The 16,799-nt window shown below is 46.5% G+C and overlaps 1 long non-coding RNA gene across 1 annotated transcript in view; it reads right to left on the bottom strand.

Annotated features, from left to right (window-relative positions):
- Positions 1–16,799, bottom strand: part of LOC308193611 — a 47,450-nt gene that overhangs the window by 9,628 nt on the left and 21,023 nt on the right. Inside the window, exon 2 of the long non-coding RNA XR_013949811.1 lies at positions 6,332–6,459. This is a non-coding gene — a long non-coding RNA (uncharacterized lncRNA). The remainder of the gene's footprint in view (positions 1–6,331; positions 6,460–16,799) is intronic.

The raw sequence follows: 16,799 nt of genomic DNA, 5'->3' as shown, positions 1-16,799 counted from the left end.
GCGGGGGGGCTCGCACCCGGCCAGCTCGGCTGCCAAGCCAGCACCCCCGCAGGAGGTCGGTCGGTCCCTCGGTCGGTCTGTCTGTCTTCCTCGGTAACCCTTTCGGTGCTGGGCGCGAGATGCCGTCCCCTGGGGTCCCGAGCAACCCCCACCCCCTGCCCCCTCTCCTGGCGCACTTGGAGGCTCGCTAGCGGGTATTTTTCGCGGTGGGGGGGCGGGAGGGGGGAGGACACAACTTACCCTCCAAACTATGCACAAGCTCGTCTCTGCTTTCCCCTTCAGATCAACTTTAAAGAGCAGACCGCCGGTCCGGGAGGCAAAGAGGCAGGGGAGGAGAGGGGAAATGGCTTAGGAACAGCGGCTGCCAAGCGGGTGAAGTTCAGGGCACAATCCCGGCTCGTCCACGCTCCGGCAGCCCAGCATCTTCCCGGGGTCTGGAGAACAAGGTGTTCAACAAGTCTTCCTTGTTACCCGAAATTGATTGATGATGGCTTTCCCGCCCGGCTGTATTTAACAGAGCGATGCGGAGAGCTACTCTGATGAGCAGGATGTTTTAGAGGAGCTTGCTCTACAGCAGCAGCTTTAATTTCTCTCTCTCTGTCTCTCCATATACATACATACAAACACACGTACACACGCACACCTGTGTGCATGTGTATGCATAGATAAATAAAAATATAGCACTGTATCAGTACGGTGGTGGGTCCATAGGATCTTAGAAAAGCCTGCCTGTCGGCTGCGTGGAAGTTAAAGAGTTTTTCTTAAGCAAAAGGGGCTGATGCTTGGACACATCTCACGTCCAACAGGAGGCAATGACGTCTGTAGCTTCATTGCTATAACAGCACCAAGGCTGCAATTGCCATTCACTGAAATGATAAGGGGCGCTCAGACGTAAGCAGTCTGGACCTCTAGCAAGAGACTGAAGCGAAGATGATTTTTCCCCTCCCAAAACAAATAATAATGCTAAAAAGCACCTAAGGAAAGAGACGGGGGAGCGGGGAAAGGAATCTAGGTCTTGCAGTCACACGCTTCTGCAACATGATCCTCCAGCTCCAGAAACATTTATTTTTTGCAGCTGACTAGACTTTGGGAAATTTCAATGTATTATGATTGCTCGGGCGGGGGGGGGGGGGAGGGGGGAGGGATTTTTTTTTCCCTTAATTATTTCTGTCTCTCTTCAAACAGGCATTGATGAAAGCCGGGTAAAAGTGCCCTCCCCCCTCCACCCCCCCCCTCCATCTTTCCAAATATATTTAGGATCGGGTGCATGCTGAAGTGTTTCTGATCTTCTCAAGTAGCAATTTTTTGCTGTGCAGGCTGCAGCGATATTTATTTTTTTTTTATTTATTTATTTTTTCCAGCGCTGGAAGGTGCTTAGAAAGGCAAAAATAAAAATAATTATAATAATAAAATAAAGCCAACCGACAGCCGATGCGAACCAGCCGGCTCCCTTCCACCCGGGGTCACGCTCGCACCGCCACGGCTTTGACCGCATGCGGGGGCTGCCGATCCGGGGGCGGGGGGGGGTGGTCCCGGGGGGGCTCCCCCCGGCGTCGTGCTGGGGGCGGCCGTGGAGCCCCCCCTCGGCCCCCAGCTCCCCCGGGGGCGGGCAGCGCCCCTGCCGGCCGCCCCGGCCCACGCGCGTCCGCGCCGCCCCCGCGCTGCGGAGCGGAGCCGCCCCTGCTCCGCGCCTCGGCTGCAGCCGCGGGTGCCCGGCGCCTGCTGCGGAAGGTCCTGGGGTGGCCCCGCGGGCCGGGGGGTGCCCCCCAGCTCTCCGCCCCCGGCTGCTCCCGCTGCAGTACGCAGCCCTGGGGCACGGCTCGTTTGTCCTTCCAGCGCTGACAAGCAGCCGGTGGCTACTTGCCCAAACCATTAAGCCGGCTCTGCGCTGGAACAGTTTGACACGCCGGTGATGTAAGTGGGATCACTACAAGCCTGAGTCAGGTTCGCTGTCTGCTGGGAACACTGACAAGGTGCCGAGTCCTTTCTCCTCTCAAAGTTTATCTTGGTGAGAAGGGAAAACAGCAAGCAGCGCCAAGCAGCAGAGGACGCGTAAAGACTCTCTTGCTAGCACGGATGTTAAATTCGGCATTCACGATGGCCTTTGATATATCTGTTATCTCCCACATAAAGCTGTGGTAAGATTTGGCTGCAAAGCAGAGGAGGAGGTTTTCAAATCGGCAGCAGGAGATGCCTGCTTTCTTACGCTGCCTGATTTAGTAAAATGCCTATTTTTGTGAATGATTTGCGGAGTTTTTCAGGACCTAGTAGCACATCCCTTTCCTTCAGAGAGACGCCCTAAAAATTTACAGGGAACTGAATTGAACATACTTGTAAAGTTTTAGAGACAATCCTATGCCACTCTATATTTCCTCTTAAGTACTAAATTTGTACTTAATTTATTTTTATTTTCACCCACCAGCACACAGAAAGCAATACTCTACCACAATACAAAACATTGCATTATCCCACTACTGTGTTTTAGGAAGTTCCCATCAAGATCTGCCTTTACACAAGTATTTCCAGCAAGTTACTATCGTGCTGGCAGATCAGGCTCTTATTAGGGAATCACGGAAATCAGGGGTGGAAATACAGCACACAGATCATTGCCTGGGGGTGAACAGGGTAATTCCATCCACAATAGTCTCTGAGGCTGTACCAAGTCAAGCTTTATGTCTAACTCCCTATGAGATATTATTCCATCCTATTAAATCTTGCCAAAGGAAAGCTTTCCATCATTATCCCCGAGCGCTCTTTTTCTTTAATTTCTTCCCACTACGTACAACAAGATTTCAGCCGTTTAAAGGAACCACCTTCTCCATCAGTTAAACTCTGATGTGTACAACAGGAGCGAAGGAAGAAGACAGCAAGGCAGTGCCAGTTTCCATGTTCCGTACCAACAATGGCTTTCTTTACTCACAGTCTGGCACGGACCCTGCACTTCAAAACCCGCTGGGACATTCCAGAGGGAGGATGAAGGGCAGAAGATGGCGTGCTGCTCATTGGCTGCATGCGGTCATACCTCTCACACCCACCTCCGGATGAAGGCTGCCTCCCTTCTCTGCCTGGCACTATGAGTAGCTACCCCTCAGGCCTCAAGGAACAATTTATAATACGGTGCCTGAGAGCTCTGCTATTAGTTCATTTTTCATGCTCTGAGAAGTAATTAATTTCTATGGTCTCCCATTTAAATTTCAGTGACTTTGGTAACTTCTCTCGGGTAGGACTACACGCACTGTTTTCTTTTGGTGGACTGGGCAAAGAACCGCTTAATGTCACCAAACTTAAGCAAGTGGCATTCAGTGTATCAAGTCCAAAGTCTTTTCATTAGAAGAGAGTAAGGTCCTGATCTAAACCTTGTGAAGGTGAGTAGGAACCCTTGTGTCACAGTCATCAAGCTCCAAAGACGTCCACACTTTGGGCTTCCAGAGCTAGGCCTTGCGACCTGGAGTTAAGGCCCTGCTAAACACAGTCATGCTCAGAGATAGACCTGAAGTGCTTTCAGGCTTTGGACTGGGTATTTGCCTCACATGAGTCAATAACTGAAATCATCAGTCAAAAGACCTTCAATAAATATAGCTCAGTTTGCAAACACTTTACTTTTTGCTTTATTTTTTAAAGTACTACCAGCCTCGCATGTCAATCATCTTCACAAAGGACCGTTCATGGTGTTTTTCAGTGACTAGCCTGTCTAAATGCAACATATTTTAAAAGAACATAAAATTTAAAGTTCAGAGGAGATAAAAATAGCATTGGTTAAGGCAAATTTGGCTCTGTACAATACACACTACACAGAACCCAACACCAAAGACATAAGACCCAGAGAGATCTTACACTGCAAGTCTGCTTTCTCTTGCTTTCTCCTCACATGGCTAACTCAGTTCAGAAATATTTGACCCAGCAATACTTACCAATACTTAACAAGCAGCACAGTGAAAGAATCAATTCTCTTTCACGCCGTGCTATACTATCACTTTTCCTGAGCAGTTTCCAATTTTTACTTCTTATGTCTTCAGGAGGTGACTTATAAAACAGCGTTCCAGATATTGCAAACATCTGTATCATTAAAGCCCTCTCCCAACTCAAAGCAGTTATTTTGGTAAAGTGTCCCTGAACTGTGAATACACTCCTGCACATCTTGACAGAATACTTAGCATTTATATAGCATTTGGTTTTGTCTTCAAAGTGATTTGCTAGAATGAGCTAATGTATCCTTACAACACCCAGAACAGTTGGTAAATTTTATTATCCTCATTTTATAAATTCGGAAACAGGAGCAGAGAGGTGAAGATTCTGTTCTATCATCTTTACTCACACTGATTACTGCCGTAATCCCTGGCTAGTTCCACTGCTTTGAGTAGGAATCCTTGCACAATAAGATACTACTTGATATGGCTGAAAACCATGGTGTCTTCCACTGAGGGATCTGAGCAAGGCCTTGCAGAGAGTTTTGTGCAGGTTTAGAACTGAAATGTCTCTCTCGCTTTTGCTTCACCCACTTTCCCAATTTAAAAAACAAAACCCAGAACATGCCTCCATATCTGTCATTTTTTCAGCCCACAAGCTAATTTGCAGAGGTCATAATGATCAAGTAGCCCCACTGCACTGACATTACATACAATACGAGTTGACACACAGCACAAAGAGAACTCAGAGGACTGACGCAGTTCCCAATTTCTTGTGCTATGAAAATGACCGCCTGTTTGATCTCCTAATTCAACAATTCAAACAAGGGGGGTGAAGGCACATTTAAGTTTCATAGGAAATTAAGCACTACCAGGAAGGTGGTAAAAAGTCAGCTAAAGAAAAAAAAAAAAAAAAAAAGCAAGCGCCTCTGTTTTTAAATACTGTTCTTCAAGCATGAAATTCATACTCTGATTTCATAATATTCATTTGAATTTGCATAGAATACATGAAGATCAGTACATTAATCTAAAGATGCTGAATTTGCTCCATTAAGTTGTAGAGAACTGGGTGTTATCACCTTGAACAACAAAGTTATTTTGTCCACTTTTCTGTCTCCTGCAAACACCTCCTATTTGTTCAACATCTACGGCCACCGAGTCTTGATCTATGTCCCCTCATAAACTTTAGCTACTCTATCAAGAGATACTACTTGTGTAGTAGCATTTTTAATTGTAAAAATATGGTGGCTGATTTTGCACAGTTTGAGCCTTAACCAATTTTTAGAACTGTGAATTTGTTGATTGGATTTTCACACACCTCTCTGCTGGGAAGGATGGAAGTGTTCAGGGCGGCAGCTACTGCTCAAGATCCGAGGGGGAAGCATACAAAATCTCCCCCCATCCCCTAGTGGCAGCAACTCTGATTCTCCAGCACTTTCCCCCCATTCCCTGTCCCTGTTCCAGCTCTTTCCCCTCCTCCTCTGTTCCTATGGCAGGAATTTCACAACTCCTCTGCTGCTGGGAGGTAAAATACACTATCACTTACACAGCTGAGAAAGCAGGAACCTCCCTTACCAATGTCCATGGCGTCATCGTGAAATGAACCAGTAACTATGATAAGTTTTGTAAAAGGCAGCAGGTCATCCTGCTTGCAAGTTTTTAGGTACTTAAACACTAGCCCAGCATTAGAAGGTCAGTACTGAGAATTTCCATGATGGGGGTATGTGAAATACTATATGCTTTAAAAATAATCTGTGGTACATTGGGTAACCAAAAGGGTTGTAATAGGAGAAAAGAGCCTGCAAAGGTCTCTTGTCCTCAAACGCTGCCACTCTGGGCTTTGTCCCTGGCATTTTCCATGACACTTTCTCCCAGTGATCCAAGACCCATTTGTTTAGCTACGTATTTACTTCTACAGCCCTCTTCGTTATAGCCTCCTTTCCAGACCACAGTCTATATTGTACCGCGAGACATGACAGCCCACCCTAGGCCCCTGGGGGATGCAGGCAGCCCGTGGCAGCAAGGAGCTGTCCCTCAGAGATTGCCACCAGCGCCGCGCTCTACTTCCCGCTCCCCCGTGGTGGCACCGGCTGGCCTGGGTCTGCTGGGCTTTTCGGGGAGCATTCCTCACCTCAGAAGCTGTTGCCCAGGAGGTGTCAGGGTGGTTTATAAACCTGAGCTGTCTCCCCACTTCCTCTGGCCTACATGTTTTGCAGCACAGGGCCTGCCTCGGTATCTCCCGAGCTCAAATATTGCGAGCAGTGAGTTTAGCTGGGGTAAAACCTCTCAAATTCAAATGAAAATCAGGTTCTCCATGGCTTTCAGTCAAAAACCTTCATTTGAGATTGTAAAAAAAAAGTTGTGGTTGGGAGATATTTCAGTCAATGTGAGTAATTCCAATACCAAAAGCACACCATTTCACTTACTTTTCATTCAGCTTTCATCCTGTTCTCTATCTGCACCTCGTTAACCATCTTGGTGGCTCATAGGTATTATGCTTTTAAACCACTGCCACAGCGTCCAACCTACAGGATTTTTGTTTCTTCACAATTTTCTGTGGAAAGAGAGAAAAAAAATCAATTCTAACTGTATGTTTCTGCAAGATATGTTCCACTGTATATTTCCAATGTTTTTTAACCCTTTATTTAAGGAACCCAGGACAGAATTTAGTGCTGTCAGAAACAAGTACAATTCCTATTATGATTTCTTCTCCACAGCAGATCACCTACCCTTACTATTCTGTCTCTCGGAGACTTAATTTTTGGTATTTCTATCTGAATATATATGGCAACAAAAAAAAAATTAAAAATAAACTGCACTCTAAGTGTAGCATACAAAAATACACGGTAACATTAAAGGAGTAGTTATAACAAAGTATTCTCATAGGGAGAAGAGTTTCCCCTTCAAGGTGTATTTTGATTCAAGAGCACTGTTTTCTTCCTTCACTTATGTAGCTGTAAGGCAGAAGCAACTGCACCCATAGCCAAATAGCATAAAACTACTGTGAGAGAAAGAAGAATCCAGCTCCTACTGATCAAGCCTAAGACCAGTGGCAGCTCTGCTCTCCCAAACTAATATATGGGAGAAGAGAGTAATTTTAGCTGAGCAACCTGGTCTCATCTCCTTCCCTTCCACCAGTGTCAGTCTACTGCTTTGACCAAAAAAGTCCCTGAATTGTACTGGTGGATGAGATAGGACAATCAGATAACACGGGATCCTGTGTGCTCCTAAAAATGTCCTGCCTGCTGGAAAATAATAATAATAATAAAGATACATGCTGTGTCATTTGTCACCTGGCACTAGCTGGGACCCAGACCCCAGCAGCCTTCTTCCAGGTCAGTACTGCAGCAGATTGTGCCGCCGTTGTTTGCCTCTGCTTCTTCAGTCAGGGCCTGTGTGCTACATTTTTGCTTTCCCTCAGAAATCATCTTGCTTGACAGAAGGCAAAAAACTCTTTCCTGTACTGTCCTTTTGATAAAAAGGTTGTACTGAATACGGTGCTGGAAGTTACTGGGCTGATGACCCCAAAATGTGAGGTCCTTCCTAAGCGCTCTCTGGGAAGAGCACACCGGTCACGCAGACAAGGTATTTCCAGTGTTGCTTAACAGCAGTTGGAGCACCAAAGGCAGGGAGGCACAGCAAAAACCTTACTGTTGCCACCTTTTATTGCTGTAAGGGAAGCCTTCAGGTCCTGAAGACAAACGATTACATGGCAGTCGCAGGGGAAAGCCTGTGAATGGGATTCGAGTTCACTGTGAGGGCTCAAGTCAGCTTCAGAGACAAGTAAACCCTAAGTGTTTTTATTATCAGCAATACCAGTGTCTGATTCTGCATCTTGGAGACAGGGCACAGGGAAAACCCTTGGGAATTCTGCGGGAAAGATGAGTCTCTCCCCCAAAAGGCGGCAGTCCCCCAGCTCCCTACGAGCCGCGAGAACCAAACCGGAGGGACAACGTTACCAGTGCCATGCACTATCGGCTTTCCGCCTCGCAAACGTGCAGCCCCCACAAGCAGCGCCTACGCGGCCAGGGCCTGAGGGCGGGGGGCTCCCCTCAGCGAACCCCGAGCCGCCGCGGCAACGGCCGCCAGCCCCGGGCGCGCGCGGCGGCGGTTGGGGGAGGCGGGAAAGGGAAAAGGGCGGGAGGGCCGGCGCGCGGGCACGGCGGCTGGAGAGGAGGCAGCGCCTCAACCGCCCCAACGGCCGCGCGCGCGCCCGCCGCTGCCAGTCAGCCCCGCGCCGTCCCCGCCGCGGCGGCTGCTGCCGTCAGAGCTGCCTGCGTCAATGCTGCCTCAGTGACACGCACCGGGGCCCTGCGCTCCCCCGCCCCCAGCCGCCGCCCCCTCCTTTCTCCTCTGCTGTTTTTTTCTTTTTTTTTTTTCTCTCTCTATTTTTTTTTTCTCAATGAGACGCCTAATGGGATTTTTATGATGCCGCTTATAAATCAGGCCGTCAGGCGGGTGCTACCGGCACGTTCGCAGCTAACGGTTCCTTTGTGTGCCCCCCCCCAATACCCTTTCTAGTTTAAAATAATAAATTTTGAGAATAAGGACTGTAATTCACCCCCAACACGCCTTTATTCTCGGTCCCTCATGCCCCACGTCACGCGTGTACGTGGGTTTCCTCAGGTGCCTGCGGCCACCCCCCCCCCCCCCGTGCCTCTGCAGTGCTGGCAGCAGGAGGCCGTGCCCAGACCCCGGCAAAATGCAGCCCCCGCACTCCCGGCTTGATGTACAGCAACGGGCTTTCCTCTCAGGAAGGCGAGCAACCTTTTCTTACACACACCACACCTCCATTTTTAATAGCTTACTTGTTCAGCATTTTTACATTGTCTGAATGTAAAAATCACTGTCATTTCTCATCTTCCAACTGTACCCCCCCCCCCCCCCCCGGCCTTTAATCATCAAGTCCTGGGCTCTAAAGAATAATGGTTTGTAAAATGGTTGCTCTGTGCGTGTCCTCAGCTGCACACCCAGCCCCAGCCTTGAGCCTGTGTTCCTGTCCTGCTCGGCAAGGTCAGAGGGAAGGCTTGAGGGCACAGTTAAACCCAGAGCGTATTTAGCGTATTTATTTACATTTTCTGCCCAAGCATTGCCTTCCACCCAGTTTCTTTTCCTCAGGAGAATTTGATGGCAAAGCTCCCTGGACTGTTGTAGGGTCAGACCTTGCCCTACTTCAGAAGGTATCTGTGCTTAGCTAGGCAGAGGAGACAATATCCCGGCCCTATTAAAGTCAATGGGAATCAGTGAATTCAAGCGTCACTGGATTTGGCTGGCAGAACACAGGGCTCCGCTCCGGCCAAACCCTGCCCCGTGTCGATTCAGCTTCACCGCGACCCTGCCAAGCTGCTCTGACGCTGGCAAGTGCTGCTGGCGCAGCTCGCACTGCCCTCCCATGCAGGAGCCCTTGGTGATGCTGAGCAGCTGGAGCAGACCCTGCGCCCCCCCAATGCCACCATGCGAGCAGCGTGAAACAAGCCCCCAACCTCCCCCCACGTCCCCAGCAGATAAAGGTCTTTTGAGGTCGGGGATCAGTGGGATAAATCGGAGCAGCCTACAGACTACGTATTCATTCAGACTGCAAATGAGCCTGGTGCTGCCCAGGTCCCTGTGGTAGAAGGTATTGCCAGTCCTACAGCCTCTGAGCTGCACCTTACCCCTGCTCCCTTCCAGCTTAGGACTGGCTGCATTAACAATTGTATTGTAGTGTATTTTTTCCCTGTCCATTCTAAAAAAGCAAGTTTAAGAAACAGTTTAGTTCCATAGTACCAACTACTTTGAATAACCATTTTGCCTCAAAAAAAAAAATCTAAAAAGGGCAAGCAATTAGACCATAAACTAGATTTTTGAAGAGTAAAAAGGAATCTAACAGCTGAATAACTAATGCACAGCAAGGGCTCCACTGCGCTTTTGAAACTCATTATTTGTATTTTTTTTATATACAAAAAAGGGAAACATAAACCTGGTGTCTTAAAAACAATGCTGCATGGCAATAGGGATCCAACAGGAACACGCTTATGCATTTTAATACCCAAGTTACATGTAAAAGTGCATTTACATCACCTCCTTGTTAAGACACTTCATTTAATGTATGAGTGGGGATTCTCCTCCCCAAATGTCTACCCGCCAGGCCACAGCACCCCGTAGGGACAGAGGTTCTCAGGGAAGCGACCGAGCATGGCCTGGTACATGCTATCCTGGCCAGCAAGCAGCTCTGTGACCTGAGCTGTTCCAGGCACAGCCTGAGCAAGGAGCAGCAGCAGCAGACCCTTGGAGGAGATCCCATGGACTCCCAGGAACAAGCAAGGGCCCACACTCACCAGCGATCATCCAGGTTCTGCTGCTGCGACTCTGCTGTTTTACCATTTTCCTTACTCTCTCATTCCAGGGCAACAAAACCAATCTCAGGATTCGATCAGGCGCTTTGCTTGTTATGAATGATGCAGCCATCAGTACCCAAGCACATTAAGTGGGAGACAAGGCTGATAGCTTGCACGCATACATATTAATAATGGTGACTTTACTATTTATTTCCCCAGATTAAAGCTGACCTGCGAGAGCGAGGGCACCCACTGCCTGTGTGTGCCATATGACACTGAAGGAGGAACACTGCCTGCGGAGCAGGAACTGGCCTGCTGTCTGTTCAGAAATAGTCTCTCCTTCCTGTCGGCGCACCAGAGGGGAGCGGTGGCAGCCTAATGGATGCAGGGTAGCTCCCTGCCTTTGCACAGAATATGGAGCTGCACTTACTGGATCTGTCTTCGGAGAAGCGGGTTTGAAACAAGTCAATCTTTGCTCTGCCTTGGGAGTTGCTCCAAGTCTTTGGCTGCAGATTGCAGTGCTAAATTGAGACCATTATTTTGCATTGAGCTATTTTCATCCCAAAGTGCTTTAAAGGCTTAGCAGATACACAGGCTATGGTGCTATATGCACAGGAATCACTTCAGCCACTAATGAAATGCAGCCACCTATTAACCAGAGCAGTGTGATGCCTGGTCCCTCGGTGTGATGACTGCCAGCAGATTTTGTTTTGTCCAGCTGAGCAGACACTAGTTTTTGGCTAGCGGAATGCTTTGTGCCATTCGAAAAAAAAAAATAAGACTGGCAGGATCTCTATATACAGAATAGGAAGAGGTATAGACAGTTATGTGAAGCCCTGGAATTTGAAATCCCACCTGTGAGAGATCTCTGGAGCTGTGCTTTGTTCCATCACCAATATTCAATATTACTTCTCAAAACAGCCCTCCTTCCTCCTGGTGGTCCAGGGAGCTGCGAAGGAAATCTGGAGCCTTATTAAAATGCTTCCAGGGCCACACATGGATGAAACATCATGGTGTCTATGCACAAAGGAATTAGTAGTTTCACTGCAGTTTTCCGGGGACAGGTGGCTGCATCAGTAAAGCACCACAGCCACCTCCACAACTGGCCTTAACTCACACTTGACTGCTTTGTCTAAAAGGGACAAGGAAACTGAACTACTGCATATTTGCTATTACGGAAAATTCATTTTAAAATGAAAAAGCACTGCGAAATATAAACTGTGCCTAAAATGAGCTATATAATATCCACTCAGTACTGTACATACACCTTTGCATAAGATTGCATGAACCACATTAAATAACCATGCCTCCCTGTCTCTAGTTAGGGTAGGGAGGGAATTGTGTGGTGAAAGACGTAATTTGTACATTAGGAAGTCTCTGTTGCCAGATCAGCAGCAGCAGCACTGACGTCTGTACTCTCTCGCTTTGTTCCTGCTGCTATAAATCAAAATGACTACAGTCCAAATGCCTCACTTGTTTAACTATAAACGCACTGATAGTCAGAAAGATCCACACCATGAGAGACCTAGATAATCCGCATATACTTTAAATTGATTAAATAGAGAAAGTCCAAAAAAAAAGATGAGTAACATTTATAAATTTATTGTTTCAACAACAAAAGAAACTTTTAAAGATTGGAATCCAGCAGAGCTGTAAAAATTCTGTGTCTACAGGCACTGATGTCTTTGCTAAATGAACTATCAAATTTGCCTTTCTTAATGTGCATTGGGATTTTTTTTTTCAGATTAATGCAATCTCTTTAGAAACCTATTTTCCCCTGTGTCCCTATGTATTTTCCTGCTTGCATAAACTACTGGAAGCAAATTAAAACAGGATAGATGAAGTGGGACAGGTTTTACTTTCCCTGGTTTTATATGCCTGTGTATTTATAGTAATAAATGCAAACATATATAGCTGAGGTTGACTCCCATTTATTTGGGGTTTTAGAAAGCTGAATATCTTCTTTGCAGATGAAATAAACCCTCAAAGCCTAAAAATACCTCCTAGATCCCTTCCAAGTTCTAAAAGAGGACTCGACTGTTACATAAAAATGGTGGTGCCAGTGCCTGCTGCTAACCTGTTGGCTGGGGGAGAGCAGGGGAATTCTCATCCTAGCACCTACCGAGAACCTGGAACCATTTTATAAAATGCGGCACAATTTCTTGACTAAATGGAAAGGGAATGGGAGAAATTAGGAAGGTAGCCTTCCAACACCAACATTAGCTCAGCTGAGCTGTAAATCCTGTGTGTTGGGCAGCATAGCCAGAAATATGTTCAGCTATACTTCTGAAGAGGAAATAACAGGATCAGAGAACAGCAGGTGAGCACGTTGTCAATGCCACGCTCAGTGCTATTGGAGCCACTGTCTTACATTTCCTGAGACCACCAATTTATTTATTTTTTTTTTTATACCAGCAATAAGACATTCAAGGAGTATTAAAACAAAGTCTGAAGGTATTTGGTTTGTGGAGGCTGTCCTGTTAGGCCTTGGCTAATGAATTTGCAACCAGATGTTCGTTTTAAGACCTGATCCAAAATGCACTGAAGTCAATGGAAAGTCAATTGGAAGTTCCAGATTACTGGAAAAAATCTCCTGTAGTGCCAATATTACGGGGGGGGAAAAAGATATAAACAGGATATAGCCATGGGTCATCCAGCTTGGCAATGATCCTAGGCAAAACAATGGAAAAGCAAAAGAGCAGACCCAGGATCCCCAATTATCTGCCACCAGAGGTGTGGTAATTATGTGGATGGGTAGAGCCTACAACAAATGGAAAATAACTGGATTGAGCTCACCTCTCGCTCACTGCAGGCTACCCCAGCCAGTATTCCCCCTAATTTGCCATTAAGAGAACACACACCTGGTTACTATAGCACAACAGCAATGCTTTAGAGGCAGTAACTATGCAAATTAAAGGAGAGCAACATGATCAACGCTGGTTAAAAGTTCGATAGAAACAGTCAAACAGGCCTTAGATAATACTATTTTTGGTCTTTTAGTTTATAAATGGAACTGTTGAAGGAGAAACATCTTGAGGTGACAGGCTTCTGCAGGTCTTTGGGATTCACTTCCACCTGATGCTGATTAAACAAACTATAAACACTAAATAATATAACACATTAACGAGGCAGACTGGGATCCAATGCCTGAAAAATGAAGCTAAACAAGGTCATCCACGTTTTAGAGAAACTAACCGTTGCATCTGCTTCCCCAGGACACAATTCAATCTGTCTGGAGTTTTTAGCTCAAGACTTGTTGGGCATCGTTCCAGAGGTTATAACATTACTGCAGAGTTTGGGGGGTGAGATTCTGTGGGCTCCACTATTCCAGGAGTCAGAAGGTCATCCTAACAGTCCTTCCAACTTCAAGTACACAACATTTGGGTACCTGGTGAGCAGTGAGCATGGATTAACCTATTCTTAGACCTCTTAGGTGAGCTTTCACTTGAGCAAAGTTTGCTTTCCTGTTTTGCATATATTTGCATCTATCTGGCTTGCACATGGACCTTAAAATAACTAGCAAATCATGCAGTGTCTTAGTATTACAAGGAGGCTGTAGGTTGTTGGACAGAAGATCAGTTTTATGGCAGAAGAGAGAAAACAACAAATTCCAGGGTTGTTTAACTACAGTTTGGTGCAGTCCTCCCTCACATATACTGGATTATACTGGATGTGGAAAAAAAATTGAATTAAAACTAATAAATAAATATCCGTGCAAGAACTGGTTAGAACTGCAGTGGAGTGGAGACATCTAGCTGCCTTCTGTCTACCAACAGCATCTGTGAATCAGGAAATCCTGGCTCTGGAGAGTGTCTATAGAAATCTGCTTCTTTAGGAAAAAGCGAGCAAGCCGTTCCTTGCCCAAGAGGGAGCATAAAGCTGGGATGGAGAGTAGATTATATGCACTGTTTACATTTCCTCTTGTTCTCTCTGGAGCGTTCCTGAACAAAAGCTTATTTCCTTTAATTTCTGAAGTTTGGTTTCTTACGAGAGCTTTCTGGTCTGGCAGTTTTGGTTACACAGTCTTAAAAAAGCAGCTTTGAACGTGCAAATTACCATGAGAAACAATGCTGAAAATACCTCCTTGATCCAGAACCAGAGAGGATTGCAGTGAGCTGATGGAGATGCTGTGAATAAGCCTGATTGCCATTGTTCATGCTGCACCCCGTCCCTGATTAGAAAGTCTAAAAAAGGGGCAGTGTGTCATTCCTGCTCTATGCTCTCCCTTGCAGCATAACCAGAGCCAGTTAAACCTGCCTCCATGCCTCCAGGGGTCCAGTAAAGCATAGCCGCCCAGCAAGGTGGGGCTGCACGCAGCATGCCATGCCTGCAGCCCCAGCAGGGGAGACCAAGCAAGCTGCATGATGCTCTGCCTACAGAGGTACCTTTGTAGCTCTGTCTGTGAACAAGAGCCTGTGTCCACACCTGCAAGCACAAACACCACCTGCTGAGGGGCCGAGGACTGAGAAGGCTTGCTGCATGTGTACTTGAGGGCTTCAAAATGTCAAATGCACCCTCTGCTTGGGATGGCCCCAGCTCCTAAAGGCAGCTGTCACAGGCTCCAGGACTGCAGCAGTCAAAAGCAGGGTGTCACAGTCTGCAGCCTTACTCCCTCTGCTTATCTGCACTCTTCCTTCCAGTTTCAGCCTACGCCTGCTCTCAGTGCACATAAACACACGCACGTGCTAGCTCAGGCAGCAGCCAGACTTTCTACACTCAGAAATTATGACTCCACAGATGGGGAACTATCCAAAATTGCAGTTGGAGCCCAGCTGTTCCCTACCATCGCCCGGTAAACAAAGGCCACATAATTCTGCGTCTACACTTCCCCAAAAGACACGAACTGGGAAGCTCTGGACAGGTGTTGCATAAGAAAGTACAGGGATTATACCAGGTACAAGTATCTAATCACAACAAAATAATCCCTGTGATTGCAGAGGTGAAGCCAATACTCAGATAATGACATATCTAGAATGAAGTAGGAGATTTAGGACAGCAGGACAAAGGGAGGATAATAAAAACACTGGCCCAAGCTCAAACACTAATGCATACCAAACATTAATGCATACCAAACAAAAACCTCTTCAGAGGAGTGTTTTTGATTTTCCCAGGGAAGAGATGGTACCAGCAGAAGGAAGTCTGTAGTATTTTTTCGTAGGTGAGGAGGTAGCTTATGTTCTGAGGCATGAACCATACCCACGTCAGAAGCAAGCACCATGAGAAGCAACATTAGGTCCATGGTTCAGACAAAGGAAGGCACATCTAGCTCAGAAGTCATCAAGTTTGCAGTTATCTCTGGCAGCATAAGCAGCAAGGTCACAGGTGTAGGTGCGGGAACAAGTACTTTTCTTCTCTAGAGGGCTCCCTTGAGAATGAGTTTGAGGGTGCCCTCATGGCAGCGTATCAAGCAAGGAAGCTTGCAGTGCAGCATCCACTGCTTTTTCTGTAGGTGGAAGTCTTCAGCCTCCAGGGATGTCAATTTAGCTGTTCTTCACTTCTCCTTTCTTCGTTATATCAGCCCAAGAGTAACAAATAGGGCCAAAGGAGATCTACCAGCTCCTTTGGTCTTTCTAAGCCAGTGCTTGGCCAGTACTTTCTGGCTTGTACCTCTGGTACCTGGGATTTTCACGTGTCTCCCCCCATCCTGCAGCTGTCTGAGAGTGCTTAGCATCTAAGATCGAGTGTATTCATTATAATATAAATGAGGCTTAACACTTTTAACCAGAGCTGAATTTATCAAAAAGAAATCATCAAGTGAGCTAACCGTGAAGGTCATTATTCTGGAAGGTAAATGCTAGCACAAGGACTAAAAGTTTACCCAGAAATATTTGAGCATAACATTTCCCAACTATTAGGGGAACAAGAAATTGAGGGATATATTTTCAGAAAGCCGTGGAGTGAAACACCGGCGGATTCTCACCATTCTGTTTATAGGTGCCAATGTAAGCAACTGTGTGGTTTGCCAGTGAGAGAAAGATAAATGAATGAATGAATTTGAGTTCAGGCCTTACTTGTAAGGAGCCCTCGTATTGCCATGATTCATTTTGGCAGCCTACCAAACCTGAGAGAAACTCAATGGACCAGCATAATCTCTGATCACTGAAGTTAATTGAGGTTGAGTCACACCTGGAACAATCTTGCCCATTCATTCATTAAAAGCAGAGGATACTAAAAACACTGTATAGATTGTTTGATCTGTCTGGGGCAAGGAGTGCTAAGAAAAGACATTTTTGACTTACAAGCACAGGCCTGCCTTCTGTTTTTCCCTAGAGGACAAAAATGCAGTTTTGTGAGAAATTTTGATCCAGCCAGTCAAGGAATGCTTCAAAGTTGTTCCACAGCTCTCCCAAGTGCATGTCCAAAGTCTTCGCCACCTGACCGAGGCCACAATAGCTCTGCTTTTTCCTGTACCTGCTGCACTGCACTGAGATAATTAAGAGCAATTAAGCTTAGTCTAGTGTAACAGTACTGTAACACGGATGAAGCCCATGGTAACAACAGGAGAATATTGGTATAGCGTTCTACCACTGCTTTGACTCAGTGCTTGGGACTGACAGATACTTTATTTATTGCCTCA

This window comes from Anser brachyrhynchus (genome assembly GCF_964034855.1).
Source record: "Anser brachyrhynchus genome assembly, chromosome: 3".
NCBI classification, from domain to species: domain Eukaryota; kingdom Metazoa; phylum Chordata; class Aves; order Anseriformes; family Anatidae; genus Anser; species Anser brachyrhynchus.
The sequence above is the reverse complement of the archived record's forward strand: the minus strand, read 5'-3'. Positions and strand labels throughout refer to the sequence as shown.